The sequence below is a fragment of the Dendrobates tinctorius genome, unplaced genomic scaffold (genome assembly GCF_039654945.1).
Source record: "Dendrobates tinctorius isolate UK_male_01 unplaced genomic scaffold, ASM3965494v1 ptg000077l, whole genome shotgun sequence".
NCBI lineage: Eukaryota > Metazoa > Chordata > Amphibia > Anura > Dendrobatidae > Dendrobates > Dendrobates tinctorius.
Window position 1 is genome coordinate 4,379,272 of NW_027361745.1, and position 12,463 is coordinate 4,391,734.

The window sequence follows — 12,463 nt, forward strand, 5'->3', positions numbered from 1 at the left end:
ATAGAAGGTATCTTAAGCTTGATATTGCGGGTGGATAGCCACACCTTCTCCCCTACTGCAAATGCTGGACCTGGCCCCTCTTCCTGTCAGCAAACCGCTTATAGTTTTCCTGGGCCTTGGAAATATTCCTCTGAACCTCCCTCCAAAGAATTCTAAGACGTTGTGTCACATCCTCAGCACCAGGACAACCTGAATCCATACGGGAAAACTCTCCAAAATGTGGGTTAAACCCATAGTTGACCTGAAAAGGAGACTTCCCAGTAGACTGACTCACACAACTGTTGAATGCAAACTCTGCCACAGGCAATACCTCACACCAGTCCTCCTGCCTGGAAGAGGCCAAGCATCTCAGAATCTGCTCCAACGATTGGTTCGTGCGCTCCGTCTGTCCATTAGACTCTGGGTGGTAGGCAGAGGAGAAGGACAACGAAATCCCCAGCTTTTTGCAAAAAGCCCTCCAGAACCTGGCAACAAACTGTACCCCTCTGTCTGACACCACATTCATAGGCACTCCATGTAACCTAATTATATGCTGCATAAATAAGCGGGCCAGGGTTTCAGCAGATGGTAACACGGGGAGAGGTACAAAGTGAGCTTGTTTTGAAAACCTATCCACCACCACCCATATCACCGAGTTGCCCCTGGAAGGAGGAAGATTTGTGATAAAATCCATGGACAAATGTGTCCATGGTCTATCCGGAATTGGCAAAGGCACCAATTCCCCGGCCGGCCGGACCTGAGAACTTTTAGAACGAGCGCACACCCCACATGCAGTCACAAACTTTTTAATATCTGTTACCACAGAGGGCCACCAGAAATCCCTCGCAATTGCCCCCCCGGGTAGCTGCAATCCCAGGATGAGCACTCAACACCGAATCGTGAAATTCCTGCATAAGACCGAGACGGAAACGTTCTGGTACAAACAATTTACCTGGGGGTTTACCACCAGGAGCCCGAGCCTGGGCCTCCAAAATCCCTCTCTGTAACTCAGATGAGATTTCGGCCACCACTACTCCTGGCTGAAGAATGGAGGAGGGAGGTTCTGGAGGGGACACCGAATCAAAGCTTCGGGATAAGGCATCAGCCTTGATGTTTTTAGATCCCGGGCGGAATGTGATGATAAACTGAAATCGAGAAAAAAAAAGCGCCCACCGAGCCTGTCTGGAGGTCAATCTCTTGGCAGACTCGATATAGGCCAAATTTTTGTGATCAGTGATGACTGTAATGGGATGAACAGATCCCTCCAAGAAATGCCTCCATTCTTCAAAAGCCAACTTTACCGCCAACAACTCTCTATTGCCGACATCGTAATTTCTCTCGGCAGAGGAAAATTTTTTAGAGAAGAAGGCGCAAGGCCTCAGGTTAGTAAGGGTAGGAGGGCCCTGAGACAAAACTGCCCCCACCCCCACTTCCGAGGCATCAACCTCCACAACAAAAGGTCTTGACGGGTCGGGTTGTACCAATACAGGGGCTGAAGAAAAGCACTTTTTTAATGTCATGAAAGAGTTTTTTGCAGCTACAGACCAATTTTTTACATCAGCTCCCTTGAGAGTGAGGTCCGTTAGCGGCTTTACCACCTGCGAGAAGCCCTTAATAAATTTCCTATAAAAGTTGGCAAAGCCCAAAAATCGTTGCAACCCTTTCAAGTCATGAGGTTGCACCCACTCCGTAACAGCCTGGACTTTCTTAGGATCCATGTGGAACCCCTCCCCTGACACAAACAACCCCAGAAAGGATACTTCTTGCATGAAAAATGAGCATTTTTCCAGCTTGGCATACAAATGATTCTCCCTCAATCTCATGAGAAACATCCGCAAATGGTGCAAGTGAGATTGACTGTCCACCAAGTACACCATAATGTCATCCAAATAGATAACCACAAAACGACCGATTAAATCAGAGAAAATTACATTAATAAAATTCTGAAAAACAGCAGGAGCGTTGGTGAGACCAAAGGGCATAACCAAGTTTTCGAACAGCCATTCAGTCGTCATGAATGCTTTTTCCATTCGTCCCCTTCACGGACTCTTATAAGGTTATATGCCCCACGTAAATCCGGTTTAGAGAACCACTTGGCCCCGGTGAGTTGGTTACATACATCAGGAATTAGGGGGAGAGGGTATGTATTTTTCACAGTAATTTTGTTTAATTCCCGAAAGTCGAGGCACGGCCGCAAACCACCATCTTTTTTCTTAACAAAAAAGAAGCCCGCTGCCACAGGTGAAACAGAAGGCCTAATATGCCCTTTGCGGAGACTCTCAGTAATGTACTCCTTCATGGCTAGACGTTCGGGCCTGGATAAATTGAACAGGCGAGCCTTGGGTAACTTGGCTCCAGGGACTAGATTAATGGCACAATCAAAGGGTCTATGTGGTGGTAGCGCCTCAGCCTCACTTTCAGAAAATACGTCTTCAAAATCTTTCAGGCACTCCGGAATACCTTCCAGATCGACAGACGACACTGACACAGATTTTACTGGGGTGACAAGGGTTGTCAAGTTACAACATAGACCGTTAGCCATACAACCCCACTGAATGATCTCCCCTGTGACCCAGTCAATAGTAGGATAGTGACGTTGAAGCCAAGGCATACTCAGTATCAGTCCAGCCGGCAGATTATTTATGACAAAACATCTTAATTTTTCCACGTGAGTGGAACCCACTTTCAGAGAAAAGGTATCAGTCATGGAACAAATTCCCTCCTGGGTGATAGGAGAAGAATCAATTGCCACGATTTTAACAGGATTTTTTAACCTGACTGTCCCTATCTTATGAAAAGTCACAACTTTGGCATCGATCAGATTAATAGATGAACCACAGTCAACAAAGGCGGTAGTCCCAACAGGACCGCCTGTAAGTTCCAGTTCCACCGGAAGCAGAATTTTAGTAAGTGAGTAAAAGGGTACCTGGGAGTCTGGGCAACCTCCTTGATTGTTACCCAGACTCAGTCGTTTTCCTGATGGCTTCACTGAAGGGCAAGAAGGACAGTTCCTTCTCCAATGTCCAGCGGATCCACAGTAAAAGCACAATTGGTTTTTTCTACGGCGTCTCCTCTCTTTTTCCTCCAATGACGTGGCACCAACCTGCATGGGCTCAGGACTAGATGCAGAGTCTCTCAGATTGGAGAATAAAGGGGTCTCCTGCAGCATGACCCCTCTTGCCCGCAGCCTACGGTCCATGCGGACAGCCTGGATCATAGCGTCCTCCAAAGAATCCGGTGAAGGATGAAGGGCTAGGGCATCTTTCAAACGTTCGGACAGGCCTCTACAGAACAAACCCCGGAGGGCAGCATCATCCCAGGAGACCTCCGCTGCCCAGCGTCTGAACTCAGAGCAGAACCATTTAGCAGAGTTCCTTCCCTGTGTCACACTCATCACCATATCCTCTGCCAGACGCACTCTATCAGGCTCATCATAAATGTGCCCCAGAGCCTCAAAGAACAAATTCACAGACATGCGTTCAGGAGCAGAGGAAGAGAGAGAGAAAGCCCATGCCTGTGGAGCCCCCCGAAGTAGGGAAATGACGACCCCCACCCTCTGGAACTCATCCCCGGAAGAGCGGGGCCTCAGAGAAAAAAAAACCTTGCATCCTTCTCTAAAAGACCTGAACTCCTTTTTATCCCCTGAGAAAAGGTCTGGCAATTTGACCGGAGATTCTGGGAATGCCAATGACACATCTCTATCCCCAGAACTAGGAGCCCCTGCAGCGACAGCCCCCTGCACAGTATCCACCAACTGTTGCTGGGTCTGGGCCATCGTGCACTGTTCCACATTAAGTTTGTGGAACATTTGGGTCAGGTGTGTGACCTGATCAGCCAGAGCTTGTATGGGATCCATGAGGATAACACACTTTTTTTTTTTTTTTTTTTCCTCAGAGGGGGGAAAAAAAACCTGAAATGGTCAGCTATAATGTCAGGAACACTGCACTGCACTTGCTCACTGAGCCAGTGCGGGTGTCTTGAGTACAAAGACAGTACTCAAAGATACCTGTGGAGCAGGGCAGCAGTGTGCTTCAGAGTATCAGGACCTGAAGCACATGACTGCTGGGGGTGTGGCCTAAGCTCCACAGATCTAGGAGCTGCAGGGAAACTCCTAGAAAGGTAACTACGGGACAATGTTACCAAGGGGCATAGACAGAGACAGAAACCAGATGAAGCCAGGGTCAAAGAAAAAGATAGAAATACAGTACCACAGGGTTTAGACAGAAAGGATAGTCAGGACGTAGCAATAGGTCAGAAAACCAGAACGGGCAATAGACGGTACAATAGGGACAAACTGTAACGGAGTAACGATAGCCAAGCCACGAGGTCAGAACCGGAGAAGACAATAGTACCAAAGCGAGAGACGGAGTACAGAGTGAGGGAACAGGCCGGGTCATACACGGGAAGCAAACAAGCAATGCAGAATACACGCACACCAGGGGTCAGACACACCAGAACAACAGTATAGCTGACAGAGAACCCTGGTAAAGAGTGAGTATAAATACCCCTCCCAGATCCAGAAAGAGGCCACGAACACTTAACCCTGTGAGTGCAGGGCAAGAACCCTGTTCAAACCATGACAATTCCCCATCGCGGCAGGAATTGGCGCAAGCAGACCGTGAGGTGATTATTTTTGGGCATCTGGTAAGTATATCTGCTGCTACTCCAAATCTCTTACTTTTTTGTTTTTTTTTAAGACATCGTCATCTTCTCCAGACGGGACTACTGAGGGCGAAGAGCAGGAGCAGCGAAGCCAAGTCCCGGTGGTGATACGGAATGTATGTATCAAATGATTTGTAATGTTCTTTATTTTTTATCTTCTATTTTTCATCTTTTCTGTATTTTTTTTTGTAACTTTTTATTCAATTTAAATTTGATTATTCTAATGAATGTGTTTTGTCTAGGTTCCACAACGGGATGAAGACGTCTACCTGGATAATGAGCAGCTCATCAGCCTGGTCCAGGAGCGTGCCCCGTTGTGAGACAGCCGTGACCGGCTGTACAAGGACAATGTGGTGACACGGCGGCTATGGAATGAGGTGGCCGCAGCGTTGATGGATGGCTGGGACAGCGCCACTGCATCCTCCAAAAAGGTGTTTAGTAAGTATTTCCCTGCTCTGTATTGTGCCGCAGTGACTGTTGTCCTTGATGTCACTGTTGGGTTTCATGCTAGATATATTCTAGCCGGAAACCCAACAGTGTCATTTGGCTCTACATTGACTGCTTTGAGTATTGTATTGCTGTATTGTGCCGCAGTGACTGTTGTCCTTGATGTCACTGTTGGGTTTCGTGCTAGATATATTCTAGCCGGAAACCCAACAGTGTCATTTGGCTCTACAGTGACTGCTTTGAGTATTGTATTGCTGTATTGTGCCGCAGTGACTGTTGTCCTTGATGTCACTGTTGGGTTTCATGCTAGATATATTCTAGCAGGAAACCCAACAGTGTCATCGGGCTCTACAGTGACTGCTTTGAGTATTGTATTGCTGTATTGTGCCGCAGTGACTGTTGTCCTTGATGTCACTGTTGGGTTTAGTGATAGCATATGTCGTGCATAAAAAACACAAGTGACATGTTGTTGTTTTTTTTCCAACAGTAGACAAAGTCCAAACACGTTGGCGCTCGATCAAGGACCGCTTCAACAGTGATGTTCGTGCTGAGGGCCAGGTTCGCAGTGGATCTGTGTCAAGGACAAGAACTAGATACCGTCACTATCACGCGTTGCAGTTCCTAAGACCGGTCCTTGCCACCAGATTGTAAGTATTATACATTTTGGGTTTTTATTTTTATTAATCTGTGTTTTTCTAATCCACTGCTGATGCTTCTTGTAAAGGCATGGTAGTAATGATATTCCTTTCTTCCACAGCACCTGGAGCAGCACCCTGCAACCTGGCCCTGGAGCGGTCCTTCCTCGGACGTCCTCTGACCCATCCCAGCCATCCAACAGCCAGGAAGCACCTTGCAGGTCAACCACACACACAGCTGGTGACCAGGAAGCTGGACCATCAGGTGTTCCCCTGTCCCAGGTCTCTGCCACTGGTTATGCGGGCACTACCCGCCAGCGGCAGAGGGCCTTGGACAGGAATGTCTTGCCCGAGTTTATGCACTTGAGCGAGGCCTTTAATGCCAGCCTCAAGTCACTGTCCGACAGAATTGAAAGCGGTTTTGCACTCATGGAACGTGGTTTTAACCACTTTGAACACCGCTTCAATTCTGTCGAACAGCGCCTTGACCGTCTGGAGGCCGACCTCAACAGACCAGCGCACCATTTTTTTTAGTAAGATTGAAAAGGGCATGGCGGAACACCTTAGTCCTGAGCAACAGCTGAATGTGCTGCAGGCCTGCAACAATGCTTTCTTGCAGGCTATGCAGCATAATCGGTACGGGTAGCAGTCAGTGGTGTCATTTCCACCTGTGCCACCATTGACTCGCTTCACCTCACTACCGACTTGTGCTGCATACCACTGCACGGACACCTCTATTCAAAGCCAGGACACCCACCGTTACACCACCACAAGTCTGAGTGCAGCTGGTCACTTCACCAACACCACCATGGCAAGCGCTGCTCTTGTCTGGAGCACCACCGCCACCCCCATGCATGCGTGGAGCACAGCCACCACTAGGCAAGCGTGGAACAGCCCTGCCGCTACAACAACATGTAGTAGCCCTGCCACCACCACTCCACAAACCTGGACCATCACTGCCGCCACCAGTCCTCCTGCAAGGACGAGCACTGCCAACACAGAGCATCAGCCACAGCAGCAACAGCCACCGCAGCAGCAGCCACAGCAGCAGCAGCCACAGCAACAACAGCCACCGCAGCAGCAGCCACAGCAGCAGCAGCCACCGTAGCAGCAGCAGCCACCACAGCAGCAGCCACAGCAGCAGCAGCCATAGCAGCAGACGGGGACCTACACTCAATATTTGCCCCAAGTTCCAGGCGAAATCAATCAAGGTGGGCATTGGGCCCAAGTAAGTCCAGGCAGACAAGCTTACGGCGACATGCACTTAGAATGAATGTACCTGAACCTATTTCCTCTCCTCCAAGTGTTCCTAGTTTAATTCCCTTAACTGGACTACCTTCCCCCACAAGTTTTGTTGCCCCTTCCCCTCAAACACCTTCTTCAACTGCAAGTGTTGCATCTTCCCTGCACACCCCCAAATTGCAACCATCTGCCCTCAAACACAGAAAAAAATAAAGTTTTTTTTTTATTTTTGTGGTTAAAAATAAATTTACATTTGTGGTTCACCATAACAAAGTTTGATTAATGTTTTTGGCGCCGCTCACACACACTGCGCCGTACACACATATGTTAAATACAAAGGCCTAGTATAGTCATATGTGAAATACCAAGGCCTAGTATAGTCATTTGTTAAATACCAAGGCCTAGTATAGTCATATGACTATACTAGGCATTTTTATTTAACATATGTTAAATACAAAGACCTAGTATAGTCATATGTGAAATACCAAGGCCTAGTATAATAAATACCAAGGCCTAGTATAGTCATACCAAGGCCTAGTATAATAACTCGAGTTTTACTGACTAGGATCTGGTTTCCTGAAAAACAAACTGGTGAAACTTGTATAAAAAAAAAATAAGTTTCTTTCTAAACACTACCACAATGTTAGTTAATGTTAAATAAAAGTTGGAATTGAGCTATTACATTCATCCACTCAATGCTGACTTTTATTCCCCATTGACTTGCATTGGGGTTGGGTTTTGAACAAATCTCATACTTTGTTTTACACTATTTGTACAATTTTCTTTATAAAAAATTTGGTTTCATGAAACCCGATCCTACCAACGTCGCTCAAAAGTCATAATCATAACTATTTATCAATCATGGCCTGGTTATAGTTATCAATCATGCCCTGGTTAATACACATCAGATTTAACATGCAGCTTTGCTTACGTTCCAATATATTTCACGCAGACTAGCAATGCTGCATTTTAACTCATATGTGTATTTACCTGCCCAGGTGTGAGAACATCAAAAAATTCACAGGTATACATGGGAAGTTTTTTATTTAATTGGAGCGTAAAAAATATAATGCACTCAGTAATGGTATCAAATAAGGTTTTTTATTACCATAAACAAACAAAAACATTCTTACAGCATTTCATCTTGCCAGTGCACCCGTCCTACATCAGAAATAAAGTAGGCCGCAAATTGGTCCCTCATTTGGCCAACTTCAACGGATGACCTGAGAGGGTGCTGAGTGAATTCAGGCAATGGGTTAGGAGCATCATCGTCCAGTTCAAAGGTTGGGTGCTCTTTAGCCATCACAAAATTATGTAGAACCACACAGGCCTTCACCACTTCATCGACCGTTTGAAGTTTAAGATTTATGGCTGTGCCGAGAATTCGCCATCTTGAGACAAGAATCCCAAAAGCACACTCGACAGTTCTTCTGGCCCTGGTCAGCCTGTAATTAAATATTTTTTTGGTGTGGTCCAAGTCCCGGCTGGAGTAGGGTTTCAGTAAGTTTGCGCACATTTGAAAAGCCTCATCCCTAACCATTACAAAGGGCAGTGGCAGAGCTTCGGTGTGAGGAAGAGGCCGTGGCATAGGGAAATTAAATTGGTTGCCATACAACCTCCGGCCCATGTCTGAGTTTTTAAAAGCCTGTGAGTCATTACCACGGCCAAATGCTCCAATGTCCACTGCTACAAACATACATCCGGCATCCGCAATCGCAATGAGTACTATTGAAAAGTACTTTTTGTAATTATAGTACTCAGATCCTGTTCTTTTGGGTTTGATGATCCGTATGTGTTTACCATCAACAGCTCCCAAACAGTTGGGGAAATTGCATACTGTCCAGAATTTGTCAGCAATTTCCATCCACTTTTCAGCGGTGGGCAGGGGCATAAATTCTGGGCAAAGAACATTCCAGAGAGCCCGGCAGGTGTCCGCAACAATTCCAGACAAGGTAGAGATTCCAATACGGTACTGGAAGTGTAGTGAAGATAGGGTTTCTCCAGTCGCCAGGAATCTGTGAACAGAGAAAGAAGTAAAATTAATATTTTTGTATATTATTTTGTAAAACTATAAATTAAAATATTAGTACATTCACGAAAACTAATTACCCAAGGTTTTGAATACTAAATTTAAAAATAATAATAATAATAATAATTTTTATTTATATAGCGCCAACATATTCCGCAGCACTTTACAATTAAGCGGGGACAAGTACAGACAATAAATTCAATACAAGTTAAGACAATTCAAACAGTGACATTAGGAGTGAGGTCCCTGCTTGCAAGCTTACAATCTACAGGGAAATGGGGGGACACAGTAGGTGAGAAGTGCTTGTTAATTCAGGTCTGGCAATTATAATAGGGATTTTCATATAAAGCTGCATGATCCGGTCATCAGCCCGTGTGTTTAAGTGCAATAGACAAGTATCAAGTGCAGTTATCGTGTGCGTGAAGGGTGTGGAGACAGATGAATAGTAGGGTGCAGATTCAGAATAATATTTGGAAGGAGGGAACAGGGCAAAGTTAGCTTGCTGAGTAGTTGATGTGGTAGGCTTGTTTGAAGAGATGGGTTTTCAAAGCGCGCTTGAATAGGTCAGGGCTAGGTATCAGTCTGATCGTCTGGGGAAGTGCATTCCAGAGAGCTGGAGCAGCACGAGAGAAGTCTTGGAGACGGAGGTGCGAGGTTCGGATTACGGGGGATGTTAGTCTTAGGTCATTTGTAGAATGAGTGTGTAGAATTTGTGTAAAAAAACCCCATCAGACCGCAACCCCTTGGTTTTTAAATATTATGTACCGTAATGTCACCAGTAGCCGTTCCTCAGGAGGAATCGCACGATGGAGCTGTGTGTCCTGTCTCCGGATGGATTGTTGGACACGAGCAAGCAAATTCCTGAAGCTTTCTTGGGACATCCGGATATAATCTGTAAATTTCTCCGGGTTTGCCTGTAGCTCACTGTAGAGGGTGTGGTATGCCCCACGGCTCTCCCGGAGTTCAACAATCGGATGTATCCACATACGCCGCCGCTGCCGTCTTCGCTGCCTCTCTCTCTTCCATTGTTCATGGCAAGCTACTGCATACGCCTGAGCCATCGTGATGTCCAAATCCAAGTTGCAGTGAAAACTCTTCCAGCGCAGATCCATGTTGACACGAGAAGAATCAAGCAAATCTGGTGAATACTGTAGACAGGGTCTATATATTAACATACCACACCGACATTGACGTGTGTTCTGTGTGTTGTTGAATGTTTTTTTTTTTTTTTTGGGTGTTGCCCAAAATTGTGTAAAAAAAAACGCAAACGCACTAAAAACACATACAAACGCATAAAAACGCTGCGTTTTTTTCCTGCATGCGCATAAAAATGCTTGAAAAAAACGCAGCGTTTGTATGCGTTTTTTCTATGTGTTTTTTGCTGCTAAAAATGCGCTGCAAAAAAAAGCAAGTTTGAAATTAGCCTAAGCCACAGAAAACCAGAGAGGTTGGTAACTAAGCGGATGCAGACCCCTGATCCTGTCCACACAACTAGCAGTAGCCGTGGAGCGTACCTACAATGATCCTAGATGCCTGCGTACCTACAATGATCCTAGACACCCCGAAACAGCAGGAGATCTAACTAAGCCTAAAGCAAGAAAGGGGAAATCTACCCTGCCCCAGAGCAGACCGCAAAGGAATAGATACCCCGCAAACATATATTGTCGGTGAGACAACATGAAAACACAAACGCAGGCAGAAAAATAGACTGAGCAAATGATGGGGCCCACACTGACTAGACAAGACAGTAAAGGAAAGACACTATCTGCAATTACGCAAAAAATCCTGCAAAAAGTCCAACACGTCTGATGCACAAAAACACTGAAGTCACACGACTTCGCCCCCACTTATATCAGTACTCTGGTAAATTCTGAAAGCAAAGCAAACATAGACCAATATAAAAGGGGACAAAACAAACTGGCATACGCAGTAACATATGGGCGGTGATTCAGCACAGCCCCAGCCGGAGCTAGCTGACCTGCACAAAGCAGAGATAAACAAAACCAGATCAAATACAAACAGAATAGCAAATGAACCACTTAGCTGAAAATGCAGGGAAAGAGCAGGAGGCATCAGACCTCAGGAGGAACAGGAAGAAAATCACCAGCAGGGATAGAGAGAGTCAGCTGTCTTAAATCCCAATCAGAAACCCTAGATCTCCAATCATCTTCCTCATTATCAGGTGGCAAGCCTCTGTCAATCAGATCAGCTCCACTACCTCCAGTAACCACCAGAAGGAGCCCAGAAAGAGAACTCTCAATCTGACCAGCTCCACTATCTTCAGCAATCACCAGAGGGAAATCAGAGAGAGAATTCACAACAGTACCCCCCCCTTGAGGAGGGGTCACCGAACCCTCATCCATGCTACCAGGCCGGTCAGGATGGGCCCGGTGAAAAGCACAAACCAATCTATCGGCATGAATGTCAGAAGCAGAGACCCAAGAATTATTCTCCTGGCCATAAACCTTCCATTTGACCAGGTACTGGAGTCTCCTTCTAGCCAAATGAGAATCCAATATTTTCTCTACCTCATACTCCAATTTACCTTTTACCAGTACAGGGTCAGGAGGCGCCGCCATGGGAATTACTGGCTCTACAAACCTCTTCAACAAGATTTATGGAACACATTATGAATCTTAAACGTAACTGGAAGAGCCAAACGGAAAGAAACGGGACTAAGGATTTCCAAAATCTTATAAGGTCCAATGAATCTTGGCTTGAATTTTGGAGACGCAACCTTCATAGGAATATTCTTTGAAGACAACCAAACCATATCACCCACTTTAAACTGGGGACCAATGGTACTATGCCGGATGGAAAACCTTTGGGCTTTTTCCTGAGAGTGGGACAACTTATCCACCACTTGGTCCCAAATCTGCTGCATTCTCTCTACCACAGAATCCACACTTGTGCAGGCCAAAGATTCCACCTGCCCTGATGAAAATCGAGGTTGAAACCCAAAGTTATAGAAAAAGAGCGAATCAAAGTGGCAGGACTAGCCCTATTGTTCAGCGCAAATTCGGGCAAGGGCAAAAATGAAACCCAGTCATCCTGATCAGCAGATATGAAACATCTCAAATAGGATTCCAAAGTCTGGTTTGTTCTCTCAGTCTGCCCATTGGTCTGAAGATGAAATGCAGAGGAGAAAGATAACTGAATTCGCAGTTTGGAACAAAAAGCTCTCCAATATCTGGAAACAAACTGGACTCCTCTGCCCGACACAATGTTCTCAGGAATCCTGTGCAACTGAACCACCTGCTGTAAAAACAAGGGCACCAACTCAGAAGAAGATGGCAACTTTGGGAGTGGTACAAGATGGACCATCTTAGAAAATCTATCACTGATCACCCAGAAAACAGTCATTCTCTGAGAGACAGGAAGATCAGAAATACAATCCATTGAGGTATGAGTCCATGGTCTCCTGGGTACTGGCAGGGGCATCAACAGCCCACTAGAATGAGAACAGGGC